Genomic DNA, 20,496 nt, shown 5'->3' on the forward strand with positions numbered 1-20,496 from the left:
CTTTCTCCATGCTCAGTGACTGGATGGACATGTCTTCCCAAGCCCTTCAAGACAGTCCATACCTATACCAAGTGCTAGCACAGCACACATGGCTCTCTAAAACTCCCACCTGTTCCCACCCGGATAATCCATGCAGCCAGTGCTGCACAGGGGCCCACAGCTCAGAAGCAAACAGCCAACAATGCTGATTTGAGGGGAGCATGCTGTTACTTTCAGTTTTAATGTTTTGCCACTTCTGTTTTAAATAGCGTTGCAAGCTTGCCTTAATAGGCAAGCATTTATTTGACATATTTGACGTAGGGTGATACTTATTTTAACAAGGGGATTTTGGCAGACAGGTGAAAGAGAGATTCCCCCAACTCAATTCCCGGTTCTTGCAGAGCTGGAGAAGGTGTCTTGCTCTGTGTTGATGTCTAACCTCAATGTGGGTTGTTCCTGACTCACTGGACATCACCAGGCATTCAACTCGTTGTTCACCAGGCAGACATGCTGGAGTTCTTCATGGGGCCAAAGCATGCAAGAGATAAAGGCCAGGCGCAGCCCTCCTTGTCTTCTCCCTTTCTGCAGCTCTGCAGCCTTTGTACTGCGAGGCCTGACCCGAAGGAGCCAGGACTACCTCATCCAGGGGGTGGGTGACCACACTGACGTAGTCCACATCAGGCTGCATGGGGTGAGCTGACACCTCTGCTCCGCACACGTCCGCAGGAAGGTGAGTGTGTTTTCACAGCCTTGCAAATGAAGAAAATAAATGTTTCTTTTTAGCAGTCATAGTTTCACAAAGAAGTGACAGTCTTGGAGCATCAGTGCTACGGCTCCAGACTGAATATCAGCCTGGAAAACTACTGCCTCTTCACATCACTGCATCCAGACGACCTCAGCAGGCTCATCACTTTCCACTTCAGTCCTGCTCATTGCAGCAAGGCCAGGAAAGCCTGTGTAAACCTGTGTGACATGACCGTGGGCAGCTCTGGGAGTTCCTGGATCTTGATGAAGCATTGGAGCTGGGCCTGCAGCACGCTTTGGGAAGGGTTGCAAGATGGTAGCAAAGAAGAGACCAGAAGGTCCTCACTACTGGTGCAGCCACATGCTGTCCTCATGCTTTGCTGAAAACCATGGGGCTAATCATGCTGCAGCCCTGTGTCTCGGTGTCCCCACCTGGTGCCAACAAGACCTTCCTTCCTTCCAGTGCCAAGCCACGGCAGTCTCCACAACAAGAGATGACTGCTTGTCCAAAGCACTACAGTTACCACCTCAGCTGCTCCTTTCCAGCATACCGGGCTTTCCTTTTCCAGCACCTGAGTAGACAAAGCACAGAGAGCACCAGAGGCTGTGTGATGTTTTTATCCATTAATCTGTCCTTGCAGCACTCCTGGGTAAATCAGAGAGAGCAACTAACCTTTTGATTCCAACACAACCGGCAGCTTGTAATCTAAGGCTGCCCAAATCAGAAGACCACAAAACTTCAGCTTCAACCCCCCGCTTTAATTTCCTTCAGCAATTTATCACCTCTTTGCAGCTCACACATATAGAACAACCAGGAAAATTTCTTAACACCCCTTTGGCAAGCCACATGGAAGCAACTGCCAGAGTATTTTTTCCTTATTGTTTCCAGGGCCCACGGCAAAGCAGATCTAAAAAAAAACCCAAAACAACAAAAGGAGTACCCAAAGCCAAACAAAATTAGGAAAAAAATAAGTACATAGCTTCCACACGCAAAATGTGTGCAAAGTGCAGGAGAACCCTCGTGAAAGGGCAAAGGAAATTTCTTTCAAACAGAATTATCCTTGAAAACATACTGCAAATAGAATTATTTTCCAAATGCGTATATATACATACCTACATATACTTGTATTTGCGTGGGCATAGATGGTTATATATTCACATAAATTATTTTAAATGCGTTAAAGAAACACGTTGCTTGAAGCTTTGCCTAGGAGCAGGAAAATGTGAAGTAAAATCTGTTACGTTCTCCTAATAATCAAATGCACATTCAGTTATTTTGAGCTCAAGCTCAAAGTCTGGTCAGTTCCAGCACACAAGGTCTTGCCCTTCTTATTTCCCATTCATATAGCAAATGGTTTTGTAATGAAGTGAATACCTGGGCCTGATTCTTTACTGCTCCGCAGCCCACACTGCTGTGTGTGCTTTACAGTGGTGTGAAGTGGTGGTAAAATCATGCCTTACTGACTGGTAGCATTTACACCCACTAACCAAGCCCTTGGCACTCATGTTAATGATTACACAAAGTACAAAGCCAAGATGATGAGACATCAAAGGTTTGTGGGCCGGGGGAGGGAAGAGCAGGGGCATCTTGCAGGATTTGCAGTGCTGCAGCCCTGCCATGCAGTTCATTTTGTGCCTGACAGTATCAGCTTGAAGCCTCACAGATGTGCAACCTTCTTCAGACTGACATGAATATCAGCTGTCCCTTCTCCAGTGGGCACACTAATGAGTTTTGTATCCAGGTTTTCATGCCAAAGTTGATAGCTTTTACTCAAGATTCACTTCTCTCCCCATACCCTACACCAAGGTTACATTTAAGCTACTCTGAATGCCGAAGACATGCTCAAATGGGATTTGAGACCACTACACAGCAGAGATGTGACCATCTCCCCTGGGGCCTGTAAACCTTTTGCTGCTGCAGTTGGTGCTTTATGACCTGCATGTGTGTGACCAGGTTAATGAATTTCCCTGTACTCACCATCTTTCTTGACTCTGAACTTTGAAGGGATGCATTTCCACAAAAGTACTCCAACCATGAGCAATTTCATTTTCAATTCACTGCTCTTCATTAGGTGGGCAGCCAGAACATTGAGCAGGAATGCCTCACTGTTTCTGAGCAGCACCTGGGTCTTTGTTCAGAGCTTCTGGCCTGGCTGTCCAACCACAAGTTCTGTGAGATGAGGAAAAACTGTTTGTTTTGAATCTGTCAGTTTTCTGCTATAGTGAAGTCCTGACCTGTGAGCAGGACACAGACACATCTTCTATCACTTATACAGACAGGATGTAAAAAAAGAATTGCGCTCAAATTCTTTCAACTAATCCTCACTGAAGTGTTTTGTTCCACTGCTCAACAGGGGGAGCATTTCACATAGGGCAGGTAACTGATCCCATTACCCTTTGCTTATGAGACTCTTTTTTCACATGTAACATGTCTACTGCGAAGGAGAAAAACATTTGTGTAGTTTCATTTTGCTCTGACAGCCTCTCGGTAGGAGGCAAAATCCCTTCTCTTCTATCTCTGTAGTTGATGGCCTTGCAAAGCCCACTGAGAAGAGGCTAGCATGCAATCTGCTAAGTGCCAGCACTGCGGTTCCCTGCTGTGCCCTATCTCCTGCATGCACAGTAGATAGCAGTCCTAAAGCACTGCTAACACAGGATCCAAACGCTGGCAAATCTGCTTACAGGAGAGCTTTCCTCTTATGCCCTGCGTGTTTTGTACCAAAGACTGTTAGCTTCTACTGTTAATACCAGAGGCATGAGTGAGTGTACATGTATACATAGACTTAGAGTACTTGCATAGGAAACCCTATGTAATCCATAACAGATGATGATATCAGACCTTGGATCTCTTGGTTTGTCTTTTTCCATTCTTATGCTACATACAGTGTACTTTCAGAAAGAATTCTTCCATTGTACACACGATTTCCTTGGAAAGGGAGGATTTATCTACTCATCTACTGGATATTAGGCATCTGTCTGAGACTTCTAAGCTGCCTGCCCTTCTGTGCTGGAAGAAGGAGGACAGGAGACATCAGCTGGTGTACCTGTGTCTTCCTCATTAAGAGCTGCTTCCACATACAGAGCCATGCATTTGTATTGCAGTTTATGCAGGTTTCCTGAACAAAGTAAGCTATACTGACCAAAGCTTTTACTTTTCCCTTAGCGTAACTGCATCCACAAAGGGCTTTTGGTAATATAGAAATGCTGTTGAAAAAGATCACACTTCTAATCAAGAGTATTTTTCTGGTAAAAGTTGCTGGAGTGTGATCTTAAAGCACTTTGCACTTATGATTCTCCTCTGCGTTCTACCGCAGCATGGCACTGCTGGAGTCAGGAGTCCTCATGCAACATCAGCACAACCTTCCCTGGTCACAGCACGTGCCTGAAGTACATATTAAACACCCACCAATATTTGGCAGAAGGCACTATTTGCCATCCCACTGTGACACAAAGACATTTCAGCCTTAAAGCTCTACCTATACAACTCTAAGTTAAACGTGCTGGCGACTGCTCTCCACCACCAAGGCCATCCAGCAGAGGATGGCTGGTGTCTACACTACCACTTGCTTTTCTATTCCAAAACCTTGTGACTGCCTCCAGCCTGATCCTGGGAATGGCCCCCGCTGGCTCCCAGGCACTGCCCACATCCTGCTGGGAGTACTGCTGCCGGCTTGGACTGGGAACTGGCACAGATGACTGAGTTCCTGTACCGGGGATTTTCCCTGCGGCTGTTTTGTTGACTCAGATGGATGAGGACAAGGTGCCTGCCTAGCGTATAACATGCACAGATCTTCACTTAGGTTACTGCACATAAGTATTAGGAGTCTGTAGGTTCAGCTCAGCAAACAGTCTTTACAAAGATCAGCTCAGCTCAGCGTTCACACATACACTTAACTACTGATCAGCAAAAACCTGTGAGAAATAAATCCTACCTCTGTGCTTTGCCATAGCTAAATGGAAGATCTGTTGGAAAGGTAGGCGCTCCCCAGATGCCACCAACAGCCCTGCAGCATTTGTGTGGTACGTGTCAGAGCATCCATTCAGCACACAACCAGAACGTGCTCCACTTGGACCATGAAGACCATTGCCTCACAGTTCAACCATTGCCCCCAGGGACTTGACATACTGCCCAGTAGTTTCACAGTCCTTCAGAGCAGAGAGAATGGAGAAACTGTAGAATGCCACAGCTACTACAAGAGAAGCTCTGAAGGGAGAAACCAGTCAAGACAACTGGCAACAACAGATTTAAAAACAAAAAGGAAAAGAAAAATGATGTGCCCAGAAACTTCTCCCTTTTTTTTTTGAATGACATTTGAACTAGTAACAGGTATTGCCCTCTTCTTGCCATTTGCCTTAGACTAGCCCAGCTGTTGCTGTTAAAATTAATTCTGCATCAGCTCTCTGTAAAGGAAGGGATCACCTAATGGAACTAAATCTGCTGCCTGTAAGCATGATGCAACTTCTTCATACAAATATCAGAGCAATCTGCCTCCCCTTTCATGGCATAATCCCCGAAGCCAGATACTGAGGACTAACTGTCACAGCTCTCAAAAGGCACGTGGCTAAAGCTAGGAGTAACTTCCCAAGCCATTGTGTGAGCATCGTGCCTGTAGATAGCATAATGAAGTTCCACTGCTCGGACAGACTTGAGATTAGATTAGATCAGATGAAATCAGATTTGATTAGATCAGAATTAATTCAATATGGGTGCCTTATTATCCCTTGACAGGGCACTCGCTCTCATGCTGAGATTTCAGGAAGCACCGAAACATCTTAAATGGTTAGAAAACATAAATACTTCTCTATTCTATCCACAATTTGTCATTTTGTTATTGTTAAAAGATTTAAGAAGAGACCGAGGTGAGAAAGCAAATTGTAATCCTGCTTGTGACAGATGTACTGTATTACCAACTCTGTTGGAAGTGCTAAACGACAATGTCACATGGACAATTTTTAGCTGGGAAGGAGAGATGCACCAGCAGTTTAAGGGATAAATAAACACTGCATGTTTAAAGATCCTCACAGTACAAAATAAATATGTTCAGAATAGGATGATTCCTCTCTCAGGATACGGTTACCTGTTTGCACCACACAAAACCAACAGCAGCAAAATGTTCCCAACCCAAAATAGCTGCTATGCTTCTGTTCTGAAAGTTGTTAGACAACATTTTTGCATACCCTAAAAGTCCAAATGCAGCACTGAACAACAGTGAACTTCTTCTATGTTTAGCATTGTGAAGACTAAGTGCTGAGGTCTTATTCATTTAATAACAGGATTCCTCAGCCCCCTCTTGCCCTATTTTTTCCCATCCTTACACAGCTGGAAATTTTTAATTGCCATATATATATATATATAAATCTATATATGATAGCTTCATTCTTCCGTTGCCCCATCTTCTTATCTCCCTAACTTTTTTTCTAAATTTAAATAAAGTATGGCTTCAAGGTTGATCCGCTTGTTATTGCTTGTACCACTAAGGTGGCTGTTATAAATGTACAGAGGAAAGGAGAATGAAAGGGAGGGCTGGAAGATCTCCTGAAGTTCTCAGGCTCCCCCCTCTCAACCTTCTGAGAGCGGATGCAAAAGTCAGTTTAGGCATGAACTGGGAGGATAAAGCCAAATCAGTTCTCCAGACTCCGCTGATGTACAGTGATGGAGCCACTCAATCAAATCAACAGCAGCCCCAGGCTTATCCTAAAGGCAGGTCAGATCCAATCAGCTTCCTAAATACTATTTCTCTTTTTTACAGAGGTCTTAATAGGAATCCAAAGAATTAGGCCATGCTGATGTGAAGGCTTCTCTTCTTTTGAGGGGCACCTCTCTGGTTTTCTGTTTGCTAAGTTAACTGCAGGGCACAGGATGTTTCTCTTGGTTAGAAAAATAGCACGAATTAATACTATAATTCTCAGGCATTTCGAATTCCAGAGTGGAAAAATGAAATGGATGGGGGTCTCCTAACAAATGAAGGAGGGTGTACACTTTCTACCAGTGATCTCAATCTGTGATGAAATTGTGAAAGCCACAGTCATGACCACAGATTTAAATGAGTTTGAAAGGCAAGTGCACATTCGTGTGCAAAGAATATTCAGTTTGGGCTAATTATAGAAGAACCCAATTTGAGGTATTCTTGGGTTTCCATAACTTCCTGCCCCGCACTATTTTAGTTCACATCCATCAGATTGCATCACATACAGCCCTGTCATCTATGCCTTACATTTCCTGATGTTAGTTATACTTCTAGGAATCAGGTACTACCTGTCATTTGCATGGGCTTATCTTTGTTTACAACTCCTGTTCTATTTTGCATGAAAGAACTATTTCTTTAGATGTACTTAACAGTTTTCACATGTTCTGGTGAAATACAGAAGTCAGATTCTTCACTCTATCTCTTCATTGTATGGGCCCAGAGATACCAAAGAAGAGCAGCAATTATAGAAGTGCAGACACAGAGATAAAATATGGTCATCTTGAGGTCTGGCATAACAGTTGTCTATCTAAACCAGAGAGATTGCTTCTAGTGAGAGGCAGAGGATTCCTTATATGACATTTGAAAAGTGCAGGTGAGAACCTTTAAACTATCATGTGTTATTAACACAGCTAAACCAGCTTGACAGCCCCTAGCAGACATGGTGCAGCCTGGGCACTCTGTTCCAGCTGCTTTCCTTGGCCTCTGCCTGACAGCTGCAGCCTCTGAGCCTCAGCAGGCAGAGACGTAGCTCCTTCCAGGGGATGTTACTGGGAGAAGTTTTTGCTTTTATCCACGCTGCAAGATGGTGCTTTCCCTTAAGTTCCTGTGGTGGCAGAACACGTTTCTTTTTATTTTGCTCCAGGAGAGAATGCAACCACCAGGTTTCAGAGGTGGTGGATCAGTTACATGAGTCACCATGGCTGTGCTGGTTTAGGCTATTTTGTCATGACTCTGGTGGCATAGCTCAAGCCCAAAATATACAATGCAGCTATGAAAATTCATTGTTCATTGTTGCTGGCAAGCTGGAATAATACCACAGCGAAACTAAACTCCAACTTATGGATTGCATTTAACCAAGGAAGAAAATACATTCTGTAAATGACCCTGTGCCATGCCATATATTTTTAGCAGAAGTCATTTATTCGTTGTTTGAAGTCATTTTGTTACAAGGATATACAATCTAGGGGAAAAGAAAGCAAAACCAAACAGAAGAATGACAGGTTCTAGAGACTGATATTGACACCTAGGTCAGCATTTGGCTCCCACACAGCTTATCCACACAGCCAGGTCTTCTTTCAGTTCTTCTGAAGATCTTCCAGGAAGAACTCATATGCAAATACAGTTACAGTGGTATAAAATTACCTTGTAACGTAAACGTTATTTCCCATCTTCAAACAGAATCTCTACAAAATTTGTATAGTCTTTATTCTGACCTGGGTGTCAGGCGGGGGGTGTGTTACTTTAACTAAACAAATTGACCTTATTATACACAATACACTTCAGCAGCTTAAGTGCCTTATCAACTAGATTTCTAGTAACAGAAGGCTCTTTAATTTAGTTTGCGAAATCAGGACACCATGCTTATGGCTAAGAGATGAGGAAAGGTGCTTTTGAATAGTACCATTAAACAAGAATGAACTACCAACGCTCACTTGCATGGTACATATCACTTGCCATTTTACCACAGTCTTAAGAGTCCCTTGGCCACGTACTCCTCTCTGACCCCATCTGGAGTTAGAGTGAGAGTGGGATCTACATCAGCTCTGTTGTCCCTAGAGGAATTTTCTACTGCAGCCCCAGTTGGTCTGATGGAGGCAGACCACATTGCTGCAGCACAAGGTTTTGCTCCCCTTGTTGTGCCAAAACCAGCTTCAACCCCCTATACAGCTATGCACGTGCTAATTGAGGGGGTGGAAACCACCGGTGAAAGACTGGGAGAAGAAGGGATTCTTAAGCCAGGTCTTATTTTTCCTTTTTGCTTCTTTAGGCAAAATTATCTGCTTTAACTCAGACTAGATGCATGCCTTGCAATAGTGAAGGTAATGAACAGCTGGACATGCGCTCATCTTTTCTTCTCAAAGCCTTAAAACAAGAACATATATGAAAAATGAGCACTAGTTCAAACAGGCCTTAAGAGTGTGTTGGAATATCCATTAAAAATAGCATCTTCTTTATAATATTCTTCCTGGTGTAACATACATTATTTAAGGGGAACTGGCAGGCATAGAGAAATCTTATTACGCTGGTGCAAGACCAGTTTACTTCAACATTACAATGCTTGTTGAAGAAGCCTTGAGACAGGCAACTATGAATTTGCAAATGACGATCAAGCAGGTACATCCGACATGCTTGAGGTGCAATGAGATTAACTCTGCTCTAACTTATCCCTTCTTAAGGAATTGGGAAGTTGAAGTTCAACTTCCCTCACATTAGATCCTCCCCAGCCCTTCCAGACTCATTCCTGAGCTGGACTTCTAATCCAAAGCTTGGTGCAAAGCTCAAGTGTGTTTGAAGACTGAGCAAAATTACCTGCAGAGAGCTCAGAAACTAAATGACCCCAGATTGTGTGTGGGGTGGCATGGAGGGATTTTCAAAGAGCAGGATTTTTCTGGGGTTATCTTATTGGTTTCAGTCAAAAGGTTACAAGTGGGTGTAGGAGTTAGATTAAAGAGTGTTTGCCTTTCTTCATTTCTCTTGTTTACCAAGTTAGCAAAACCCACTAAGAATACATTGCTTTATAGAAGTTTATGAAACTATAGATAATTCTGAAGCTTGTAAGAACTTTATATTTGCAAAATTGTAATAATGGAAAAAGACCAGAAAGGAACTGGAGGCTAAACTAGCAGATAGATTTCAGCCCTCTTCTTTCTTTGAGGTAACTTGCGCTGGGCTCCACTTTGGCTCACTGCTCTGGGCAAGACCCAACTGCTCTCTTTTGCTCCGCTACACTGTCCTCTTGCAACCTCTGAGCTCCATTACACAGCAATGCACTTTCCAACACTGACAAGCACAGTGAGGAGTTTCTACAATCACAAGCATTTAGTTAATTGAAAGTCGTCTTTCCAGATAACTTCTCTGTTAGTGGAAGTTTCCTCAGCTGTTTCTGAAAAGGTTGCTTCTGTACCAAAGTGAAGTTTTCATCAAAAATAAACAAAGCTTTAATGGCACTGCAGAAACTCTTCAGAGGATATCTTAAATGGATATCTTCAATCACTGTTCCCTCCTCAACAGTATAAGGATGCACAGAAAGCACACCCAGGCAAGAAGAAATGATGACAACGCTGAAAGGATGGCAGGACTAGATTTAAACAAAAATCTGGATTCTAAAATCAGGGCTTGGAATTAGCTGTCCCCATAATCTTTGAGGCTCAAAAAGCAGTGAAAATGGTGAAGTAGCTGCCTTGGAAAACAGAAATGAAACAAGATAACAATTTCAGTCAAAATGAAGCCTATATCGCAAGGAAAATTTGTCAAGTCCTTGTTGGTTTAATTTTTTTTTTTTTTAAGTTTGTATTTAAGCCAGAACAACAACAACAACAAAAACCACAGTAAAAAAAATTAGTTTAAAAGCATTTTCTGCTCCCAAAAGCTTCAAAACACGATCCAAACAGATGTGGAAACAGAATTAAACCAATAAATAACCCATTGTCAGTCTTCTTAATTTAAATCGATCCCTTGCCTTAAGGATTCTAAACCAATGTAGATTCTTAATATTCCTAAGCTTCTTGAAGGTTTCCAAACCAGTTTGCCATTTTTCTCAGAGACAATACAAATAAATTCAAAGAAGCTCAGAGCACTGGTTCTCATTTTGTCTCTTTGTCCAACTAAAATACAGGCCACACTGAAACTTCACTTCTTCCACAACAAAATTAGTAACAAACAAACAACCACAACAACAACAATCAGAGGTTTTTAAAGGAACTTTAAAAAATAAATCAATACTCTTACATCAGTTAGAACATGAGATTATCAGTAGTTGTGTCACATGTTGGTTTTTTTTTTTCTCTGAATCCATTGTGCTTTATCATCACTTACATATTTTTGGGTTTTTTTTCCATAGAGAAAGCAAAAAAGCAGGAAAGCATAGTGAGCGTCACATCTCTTTGATGCTTTCATACTGCAGGATCACTGGGAAATAAATAGAACCAGATACAAGGCAAACAGCTTAATGATTTTTTTTTTCCACATTACTATAAGAAATGCCATAATCACGTTATAAAGTCTGTTCAGGGTTAGACCTTATATCATGCAGACAGGAAAATGCATCAGAAGAGGAAAGCACGTAGTTATACTTCCTGAGACTATCCTGTAGCTTCCAATAATGTGAGGCTTGGAGAATTCATAGTAGCCCCAAATGGTTTTAAATGCCATGAATTTGTCTATTCCCCTTTCAACTCATGTAGAAAAAGAACAGCTCCCCATATATGCTTCCCCATATATGCCCACAATGAACGCTATCACTAGTATAAGCGCATGCTCACTGTGCTCACACGCTATTCTCATCACTGAGTTATGGCAAACTAGTACGTGATACCATAAGGAGGTTAACAACTTCAGAATCATTTATAGCAAGTGCAAAATACTGTGTGAAAAAAATCTCTGAATATGGTTAGATCTGATAGTTAATATCTCACGTACGTTCTATCTGTGTTTTAAAAACAGACCATTCCAGGCATTCACAGCAGTTGCTGCTATTATTTTAAACTTTATTTTCTTTCTTTGAGTCTGTTAAAAGCAGTTACATTACAAACCAAATACTGACAGTAGTCAGAAAATTCATGAAAACAGAAAAGACAAAGCTTTTTTCCCCTCTTTCTGTATTTAGAATATATACAGATATGTAATGCATACATAAAGGAATGAAGTACAGCTTCGGATTATTTTCTGTATTCGGAACACACTTTTCTAGTTCCTGAGGCTGGAAAATTGTTAATTTTCTTCACAGGAGGCACAAGAGAATGGGGATACTTCATCCTATGAATAGGACCATAATTGGAAAGTCTACAAACTGGTATGTTTTTATTTTTAATACCTATATAGCCTTAATGGTAGGCTAGCACTTTGATGAAGGACTATCTGTCTCAGAAATGCAATGGTCTTAACACTTTGATTAAGGTGAGAGAGATTGTGGTGAAACACACTTTCAAGAACCGACAGAGTAACCTCAGAGTTTCTAAGGAGATGAAGGCAACAGGAAAATCGGGAAAACTACAAGTCATTTTAAGGTATCGCAGAACAGCTGGAAAGACCACGTAGCTCAGATCTTCAGGGTTACAAAGGGCTGGAGGCTAGCACTCCATAAAATAAAAGCAAAAAAGAAAAAAAAAAAAAAAGCAGTTTTGAGGGCAGCAAAAGTAAGTTCAAATGGATTTTGAAGTGCTGGAGATGATGAATGCCAAATCCCTTTGAATTAGATATATCTGGTCTTTGCGACTAGGTGATGTGGCTGGGACCAGGCATGCACTGTCCCTGCATTAGCAGAGTGCTACTGGGAGCCCCTGCTATGGGAAGGAGAGCAGCGCTCTCCATGCCTTTCAAACACTAAGAGCCCCCAGGGCTGGGTGCATGGGCAAGAGCTGCACCACTGTGCATGAAACAGGCAAAGACAAGAGAGGGGAGGGGAAAATAAAGAAAGATTGTTAAATCAAATGGCAAAACATTTCTACATCAGTCTGTTAAAAAATCCCTGCATTAAAAAGAGCAGAGGGCTGACAGAAACCACATTGCTACAAACTGGCAGCATATCAGAACATTTTTAGAAATACTCAAAGAGGTGCAAACCACTGAGAGGATGCTGCTGCAAACTGGAAAGCAGCCTGTACTCAGGACGTGACTGATTTCGACTCTTTCTTGTGTATTGGCACATTTCCCATGTGAGCCAAAGGTAAGGGCCTCTGCCAGCTGATTGCAAGGAAGCCTGCAGGGACCAGCCTGGAGGTGTAGTGGCTCTCTTTGCCAGGACTAAGGCGATGGCAAGGCCATATTTTTTTCTGGGCTGAGGATAGAGATCTCAGCACCTCTTATGATTCAGGAAGGGCTGGCATGCCCCCAGGGCACATGATGAAACCACATATTCATGCAGCAGGCCCAGGGCACCATCACGTGCTGTATGGGCCATGAACTGAGACTTTGAACAGATTCTCAGCTTCACTACACAGCTACCATGGCCGTGACCTCATGGCACAAGGCATCTGGTGGCAACATCAATGAAGAATGCTGCAGCCTTGCTGGGCTGATGCTCTTCAACCACCCTCCTCCTCATCCTTCTCCTCCTCCAGCCAGGCAACAAGGTGCCAAGGAAGAGCCAGGCTGGTGGGCTCATGCTGGGTCAGTGCCTGAATGGGCAGGTCAGAGGAAGAAGGTATACCAGCCAGGGCTGGAAAGTCTCGTGTGGCCAAAGCACAGCTTCTCCTCTAGGCCCAGCTTCTAGGGTCCTCCTCCACTCTTCCCTACAAACCACCCAATGGGGAGATCTGGAGCAAGGAGCCAGCCCTGGCTACAAGCAGCGTTTTGACAGAGGGCAGGGCTGGGACCTGCCATCACTGCTGCCCAGGCAATGGGACCAGCTTGGCCTCCCTTGGCAGCTTCCCACACAGGGCAGCAAGGCCTGATGAACTGCAGAGAATGCTTTGCTTGGGCTGTCGGAAACAAACAGCGCAGTTTCCCTCTGCAGGATCGCTTTAAGTCGCAAACAAAAGACTACAAACAAAACACACAACAGATCCCTGTTCAGGCCTGCTGGGCAATCAAGGAGAGGCTAACAATGGCAAGGCCCCCAGACCGGGTGCCAAGGACAGTCACCCCCAAGGACAGGCACACGCTGCTGCCTTGCAGAGCCCCTGGCCACCTGCCAGCCCTTTTGTCTAGCACGTATCAGGCCCATCCATGCTCACAGACTGCTCTGGCTTTGCCAAAGCTGTATCTACTGCCATCCTCCTTGCCAAGACTTCAGCACCTTCTCTTCCCTGCTACAATCTCAACCATCCTGTGTCACCTCCTGCCCAAGTACCTCCTCCTCTTCCTCCTCCTCCTCCTTCCCAAGGAGTGACAACGCCTGCCTGAACTGTATGTGACATGGTGTTAACACTTGGCATCCAGAAATGAGTCATTGAGTCCCTTTGCTCTCACAGCTGTGGCCTGGTTTCCAGAAACACTGACCATTTCCAGATACCCAAATGTCAGTTGAATACACCAGATACTGATTCTGAGCCTCAAAAGTGGAAGAACTTGCAAGCAAAAGCCAGTGCTGTGCTCCTCAGGCAAAAAACTTGGAGGGGCGTGAGAGAAGTAGAAATCGCTTTGTCAAACACTCATTCGACAACCAAGTGTCTTCGGTTGGATGCAATTATATCTGTGCAGTTAATAAAATGTTTCATGTAAACCTTGCTGCTTGTATTTGTTTCTGACATGGTCCCCATCCTACCTGCCTCTCCTGCCACTACCTCTTTTTTTTTTTTCTTAACAAAAGGAAGCTCAAGGACACTTAAGATTTCAACTTAGCAGCACAAACCACATTAATTCTTTCCTCACCTAAGAACTTATGGTCAGGGCTGATAGAGGATTAGGAGGTCAAGGTCAGTTTGGCTGAGTGCTGGAGCATTTGGACGTTGTCTAAAGGGCTATCGGGATCCTTCAATGTTTCTCAACAACCTACGAAAACAGAAGAGAATTTCTGAGCTGCTGCTGTGTGAGAGGCAGGAAATACTGTGAGAACAGGTTTTCTCTGTGTACACCAGTGTTTCCACTTCCAGTCCTCCACAGAAAGGCTTTAATCAAAACCCAGTCAGCACACAAGTTCATCAACATAGGATCAATTTCAAGGAACTGCGGGGACTTCAAGGTGCTGCTAACGGCCTCTGCAGTACATGCTTCACAGGAGGGACAGTTTTTCTCTCATCTACAAAATGTTGCAAGCAAATGTACACACTAGCACAATTTCTGGTGGATTTAAGCAATGTCTAAGAAACAAGTGCATACATTAGTACTCTGATAAAGAACTTAAATTTGGAAATGAAGATTTTGTATCACAATCAATGCCTGCTTACTTTCAGCACTGTCAGCCTGTACAGATTACTTCAAGGCTCATGAATGCAGTACTTTTGAAGTCCTAAAATCACGTTACTTGGTAACAACATCAACTTCTCAGCTTATTTTTTTTTTCTTTTTGGTATGAAAAAAAAAAATAAACAGATGCACACTCACTCATGTAATTAAATAGCTCAGAATGGTTATCAGACAGTCAGTGTAGTGTTTGAACCTTGGTTTCTACAGCTTTCATTAGCAAAATTTTAGCACCAGTAAGAACCTATAACTGATTGGAAAAATAATTGAGATTCTGTGGGAAAAATAAAAATAAAAACAGCAAAAAGAAAAAAAATGTGAAGTTGTTTCATTTCAAGGATTTCCAATAGTTTTCCCTATTTCCTTTCATCATGCATGATGAAAATGCATGAAGAAAATTTTATTTTCTTTTTAACTGTAAAGAGCAACTTTACAGATTATTTATTTTTAAACTTTACTGATTATTTTTATTTATGAAATTCTTTTTTTTTTTCTCCCCTGGTTTTTCCATTTCTCCCTGTGTACTCTCATTCCTAGAACTAGTCACCTACATTGCATGTGATTGTTCATTTGACGTAAGTGGCTTGCAGCCATTCAGATTTACATTCTGCTTATTAATACTGATTCCAAATGATCATTTTCATTTTGGCTCACACTCACATGCATTTGATTTCTGCAATATTAAGCTCAAACAGTCCCTGCTTGTAGCTAGGGAGCAGTTCTTATTTTACTACCGATTTAAAAAAAAAGGCACAGTGTAGTTTATTAAACCAATTCTCCATTAGTCATCACGAGTCATACAGCCAACAAACATGGTTGTCACTTCGGGTAGCCATTGGCTGCTCAGGGTGAGGGTGGAGGTATGTGGGCTACGAGTGGGAGAAAAGAGGTTACTGAGGTTAAAAGGAGGAACGTATGACTATGTCCGCCCCTGGTGCCACTGCTGCTTTATTCCCTCTTTGGTTTTCACCTCATGCTGGTAGGCACACAGCCGGCACACTTACCCACAGATCAGTTGCTTAGGTAGCAATTTATTTTGTGCCTTTTTGGTAATGGATGTGGTTGTGTGTGTGGCTTTTTTTCAGCGCATACAATTTCAATACAACATAAAATGCTGCACATGCCTCTGTTGTTGCCCATGGTATCTGGCTGACTTATTTAGCTATATAATGGGATGTGTGTCACTAGAGGTTGTGTGACTTCATTTATGCCTAATACACGTGCAGAGATGTGAACACACCCGAACACGTGCACACACCTATATTAAAGAGAGATATCTTCCTACTCGGTCTCCACTGCACATGATGGAGGGAGAGCTGTGCGTGGCTGAGAAATCACATGGATACCAGAGACTGAATGCCCCAGTCAATTCAGGACACGCTCCAAATCACCCTGCTGGCTCTGTTACCTCCTTACAATAAAACACTCACACTTTTCATTCTGCTGTGTGTATGCCTTTGCCACTGTCCCAAAGCCCTGTTCTCACTTTTTCAGAAAATCTCTGGACAAGGATATTCACTGCCCTCCTGCAACCTCGGCATCACCCACTGAAGACTGCTGGCACTGGGGCACTGTGAACTGAGTTCTGGTGCTTTCCTCTGAGCCTTTGTGTGAAGCAGGCTCGATGTGGTAGTGGGCTGCTGCTGCCTCTCAAAAGAGGGCTGGCCAGCAGATGTAGGCTGCAGAGCCAATTTTATTCCAAGATTATCTGACGTATTCCTCTAGCTCTACCTCTGACCAGCACTGGTAGCTGTTTCTAGGCACCGTCCCACTGCAGAACACACAAGTAATGAGGCCTTAACAGGATCAGCTGCCAGACAGGTCAGCACTCCCAGAGAAATCTGCGTGAGGCACTGTGCTGGAAGGGCTGTCCCTGTGGAAATCTTCACTGCTACCAGAAAGAAGAGGCAGTGACTGTCTTTTCCTCTTTGCTCCCTTCCTTATGCTCTTTTCTGCTCACCTCTAGGGAATTCTGTTCACCCCCTATTTATTATTAGAGTGTGGAAAGCACTTACTGCCTTCCTGATTGCCCACACTCTAAAGTAACACTTAAAAGAATAGAAACAGCTGAAATCTAGGCTACTTCAGAAACAAATAGAATGGCAGCCCTGGTTACTACACCTGTCCCCGAATAGCCCCCCTAATACTATTTGTAGTTTTGCATCACATTTTCCTATGTTAAAAAAAGAAGAAAAAGAAACCTTTTTGTTGCCAGTTGAAGAACCCACAAACAAATGGGCAAATCTGACTAACTGGTTATGCAGAGAAAACAATGGAAATGTGTATGCACCAAAGGCTGTTGACAGCCCCACAGAAAGAACTGGAAAAGTAGAAAAATATTATTTAAGCTCTTGTAACAACAAAATGCACAATAGCAGGCTGACGAGGGAGCTAAGTGTTGACTGTGTCTCCTCAAGAGCCTAGCAAGCAGGGCAGTGCCAGGCTTCCCCTGGGCTGCCCCAGTACTGCCCCGGGACCGTACTGCAGCTCTCCCTTAGTCTAGCCCTACAGCCCACCCGTCAACAAAACAGCGCCTGACTTGAGCCAGAGTTTTCCTAAGTAAAGGCATCAGATGATGCATGGCATTTTAGTGTAGCTATAGGGAATCCTTCCTCCTACCCTTGCTCTTTAATCATTGTTAACAAAAGCTGGTTAAAATTCTGTCCTTATGTTCAAATACTAGTATTTGCAGTGCCTTTTTTCTTGAGAAAGCTGTGAGTTTCCTGGCTACTGTGGGTTCGCTAGGAAATTCAATGTTACTATTTTGATGTAGAATGTTGACATTTTTGTGGTCATATTTATCATAGCTGAGCTAAACTCAACAGGAAACTGCATTTATGTTTGCCTGTTGGCTTAGCGTGTGTATATCCCACAACTATAGCATAGAAACAACTGATAAGCTGATGGGAAACCCATGAAAACCAATTTAGATACAAGGAACTCATAGGTGTTATGCCAGCCATCCGGGCATAAACTACACCAAGAAAATATACTGTAGTTTTGCATTCAAGAGTTTGTATAAAATCATGAACAGTTACACGGTTTTGGTAACCAAACTGAAGCTGTTTTTACAGTCAAAGAGGGAAGGAAGCTTCAGAAGAGAGACTTTCATGAAGAAGGTTAGAGCTTGACCTCCCTCTCGTATTTTCTTCTGAAGTAACAGGCACAGCTAATCCATCCTAAGGTGAAAAAATAGCTGCTAGAAAACTATGGAAATAGTAATCCAGCCTAGGGAGTCAGAAAACACCTGTTTATAAGTCCATTTGTTTTCTGGGAAACCTCACATAATCCACATGCTGAAAGGTTTGGTTCAAGAGACTCCTAGGACTGATACAGCTAGGATGTTGGAAAGGACAGAAGACTTCAGATAGCACCACAGGTCCTTTCTATTCCCAGAGAAGGATACTGCAGGAAGGATGCTAGAAAATAGCTATAGGTCGGGCAGCTGTTGAGCTGGGTCTGAAAACCACAACATTTTGAAGGGAATCTGTGGAAAATGGCACTGTCCACTTCATTGAACTCTGAACCTGATAAGGAACTAGTTTCACCTTGTCTCTTTTAAAAGGGAATATTCCTATAAATTTCTGTCCTCCTTGAGCTCTTGAATCACAACAGGAGATGGACTCGATGATCTTCATAGAACTAAACTGAAAGAGAAATATAATCTAATTTATCACCCTTGGAGGTTCATCTGACAGTTACTATCTGACCCCAATCACTCATTCTTTTTCTCACGCACTGCAGTTCTGCAAGGGTGCGAGGGACAGCCAGGGCTGTGATCGGTTAACGTCCCTCACTCGCCTTTTCTGTGCCAAAGCTTCTTTTTCTGAATTTAGAAGTCTTGCTTGCTTGCTGTGAAGATCTTGGAAAGCTCTGAAGAGCCCATCTTATGTTTTATCTAGGTTGATACCTCTTGCCGACAAGGTCAGGGGACTTGTCAGGGCCACAGACTTCCTCTGTGATCTCCACCTAAACTGCTTGAAAGAAGTTCTGTGAAACCTGAAGCTCACTTTCTATTAGGCAAGTCTTTATTTACAGCGATAAAAGATAGCACTGAATATTATTAGCCTGGCCAGGGGGACGGTTAGAAGCAAGGTTTCCACTTACGTGTGCCGTGCACCTGGCAGCAGTACCGCCAACTTCAGTTCTGCCACCCCAGCCTCTCTGTCAGCTTTGCCCACTGTTTGTATGGCTTCACACTGCCACAGGGGAGAGAAAAATATATTAAAAATAGGAAAATGTTACTGTCAAGCTCCCAATTTGACAGATGAAATGCAGAGTGGAAAGGCAATCTCCAAGACCACATTTAGCTCAGTTTTGCAATTTCCTTCCTCTAAGTTTTCATGCATCCACTCAATCCCTCTGTTAAAGGAAACCTGGGATATTCCAGGAACATTTCATGTCCTAGCCAGCTAGTGCTATTTGATAGCCGCATCATGATAGTAGTTCAAGGAGCCCTCGAGAGGAAATTCCTCTGAGAATGAGGATAGACACTGGGCAGAGAAGTTAACTGGTATGGTCCTGGCTAGTTTTTTTTTCCACGACAGTCCACTCTAAATCAGTTTATGCTGATGTCCTCATATTCACCCATCTGTTCCACTAACAGGCTAGCATCATTCTGGCCTAATAAAGTAGCTTCACATCAGCTTTGGCTGGTCTGAACATACTGGGTAACACCACCACTAGATGAAACAATGCAAATGGGTCAGAAAATGCAACAGCATTTTAAATCCAGAAAAAAAGAACTGGTCAGAAACTTTTTAGAAAATGTCTCTCACCACAGTATGCCAATTTGCTGTCATTAAACGTTTCATGGAGATCTACCAGGTTGCTGAAACTTTCCACTCTGAAATTGCTAAAATTACTTAAGCAATGAGAATTACAGGCAGGTATGTATCTATTAGCTGTAAATTGATTTAAGTTAAGCAGGTTCTGCTTGCTTTGTTACGAGGATCAATCTTATTATTATTCTAACTTATCTTTTCAATTTCATCCTAGTGGTGGCCACTGTGGAAAAGTCATTAACTTTTGTGCTGGTGATTTTAAGTCTTTCATGCCATTTTGTGTCTGCAGAAAGAAATCCATCTGCTCTTTTTCATCCTGAGCTTACCTTTGTTTCTCACATTTCCTGTCTTTGTAAATCTGCTTATTAACACTTTCACTATATTGCCCTGTATTCAACACTGTCTCAGTCACACTTCTGCTGAAAGTCTTATTCACACTTATGTCTTCTCCAGGCTTGATTATTGTAATTTTCCATCTCCATGGCCTTTGCCAGGAGTTTGCTTTCTCTTTTGTGTCGTACAGGACAGAAAGCATAAGGTGATTAAGAAGTTACAAATGCAAGTCCCCATCTTGCACCAAGGGCTGTATTGTCAGCTGCTTGAGGCGCAGCAGTGGGCAATGCCACAGCCTTGATAAGGAGAGTGGTCTCATTTCTGTGTTGAGCTACACCCTGGAAGCAAAATTTGCTCAGTTCTCACTGTCCAGCTTGAACATGGGACACCCTTACTCATCTTTACACCCTATTTGTGATCATCCTTACACTGTGGGTAATACCACAGTACAGATGAAAGTATTTAGATATCTGAAGTTTCTTTCTCAGATAGATAGATTAATTTTCCCAGTCTTCCTAAAATGATGGTGAAGACCAGGCCTTGATATGTATATAGTACCCTGGGCAACATGGTGCCTGTAGGGATGTGCGTTTGCATACAGCTGTGTACATGGTGGTACACCAAAT

General features: G+C 42.9%; 1 long non-coding RNA gene across 9 annotated transcripts in view; it reads right to left on the minus strand.

Moving 5' to 3' along the window:
- Positions 1–20,496, minus strand: part of LOC101749416 — a 130,836-nt gene that overhangs the window by 7,045 nt on the left and 103,295 nt on the right. For all 9 annotated transcript variants that reach the window (XR_005857805.2, XR_005857804.2, XR_005857802.2 and 6 more), the window contains 3 exons: positions 18,861–18,952; positions 2,702–2,893; positions 419–1,295 (listed from right to left, as the gene is read on the minus strand). This is a non-coding gene — a long non-coding RNA (uncharacterized LOC101749416). The remainder of the gene's footprint in view (positions 1–418; positions 1,296–2,701; positions 2,894–18,860; positions 18,953–20,496) is intronic.

The sequence above is a fragment of the Gallus gallus genome, chromosome 2, assembly GCF_016699485.2.
Source record: "Gallus gallus isolate bGalGal1 chromosome 2, bGalGal1.mat.broiler.GRCg7b, whole genome shotgun sequence".
In the NCBI taxonomy this organism is placed as follows: Eukaryota; Metazoa; Chordata; class Aves; order Galliformes; family Phasianidae; genus Gallus; species Gallus gallus.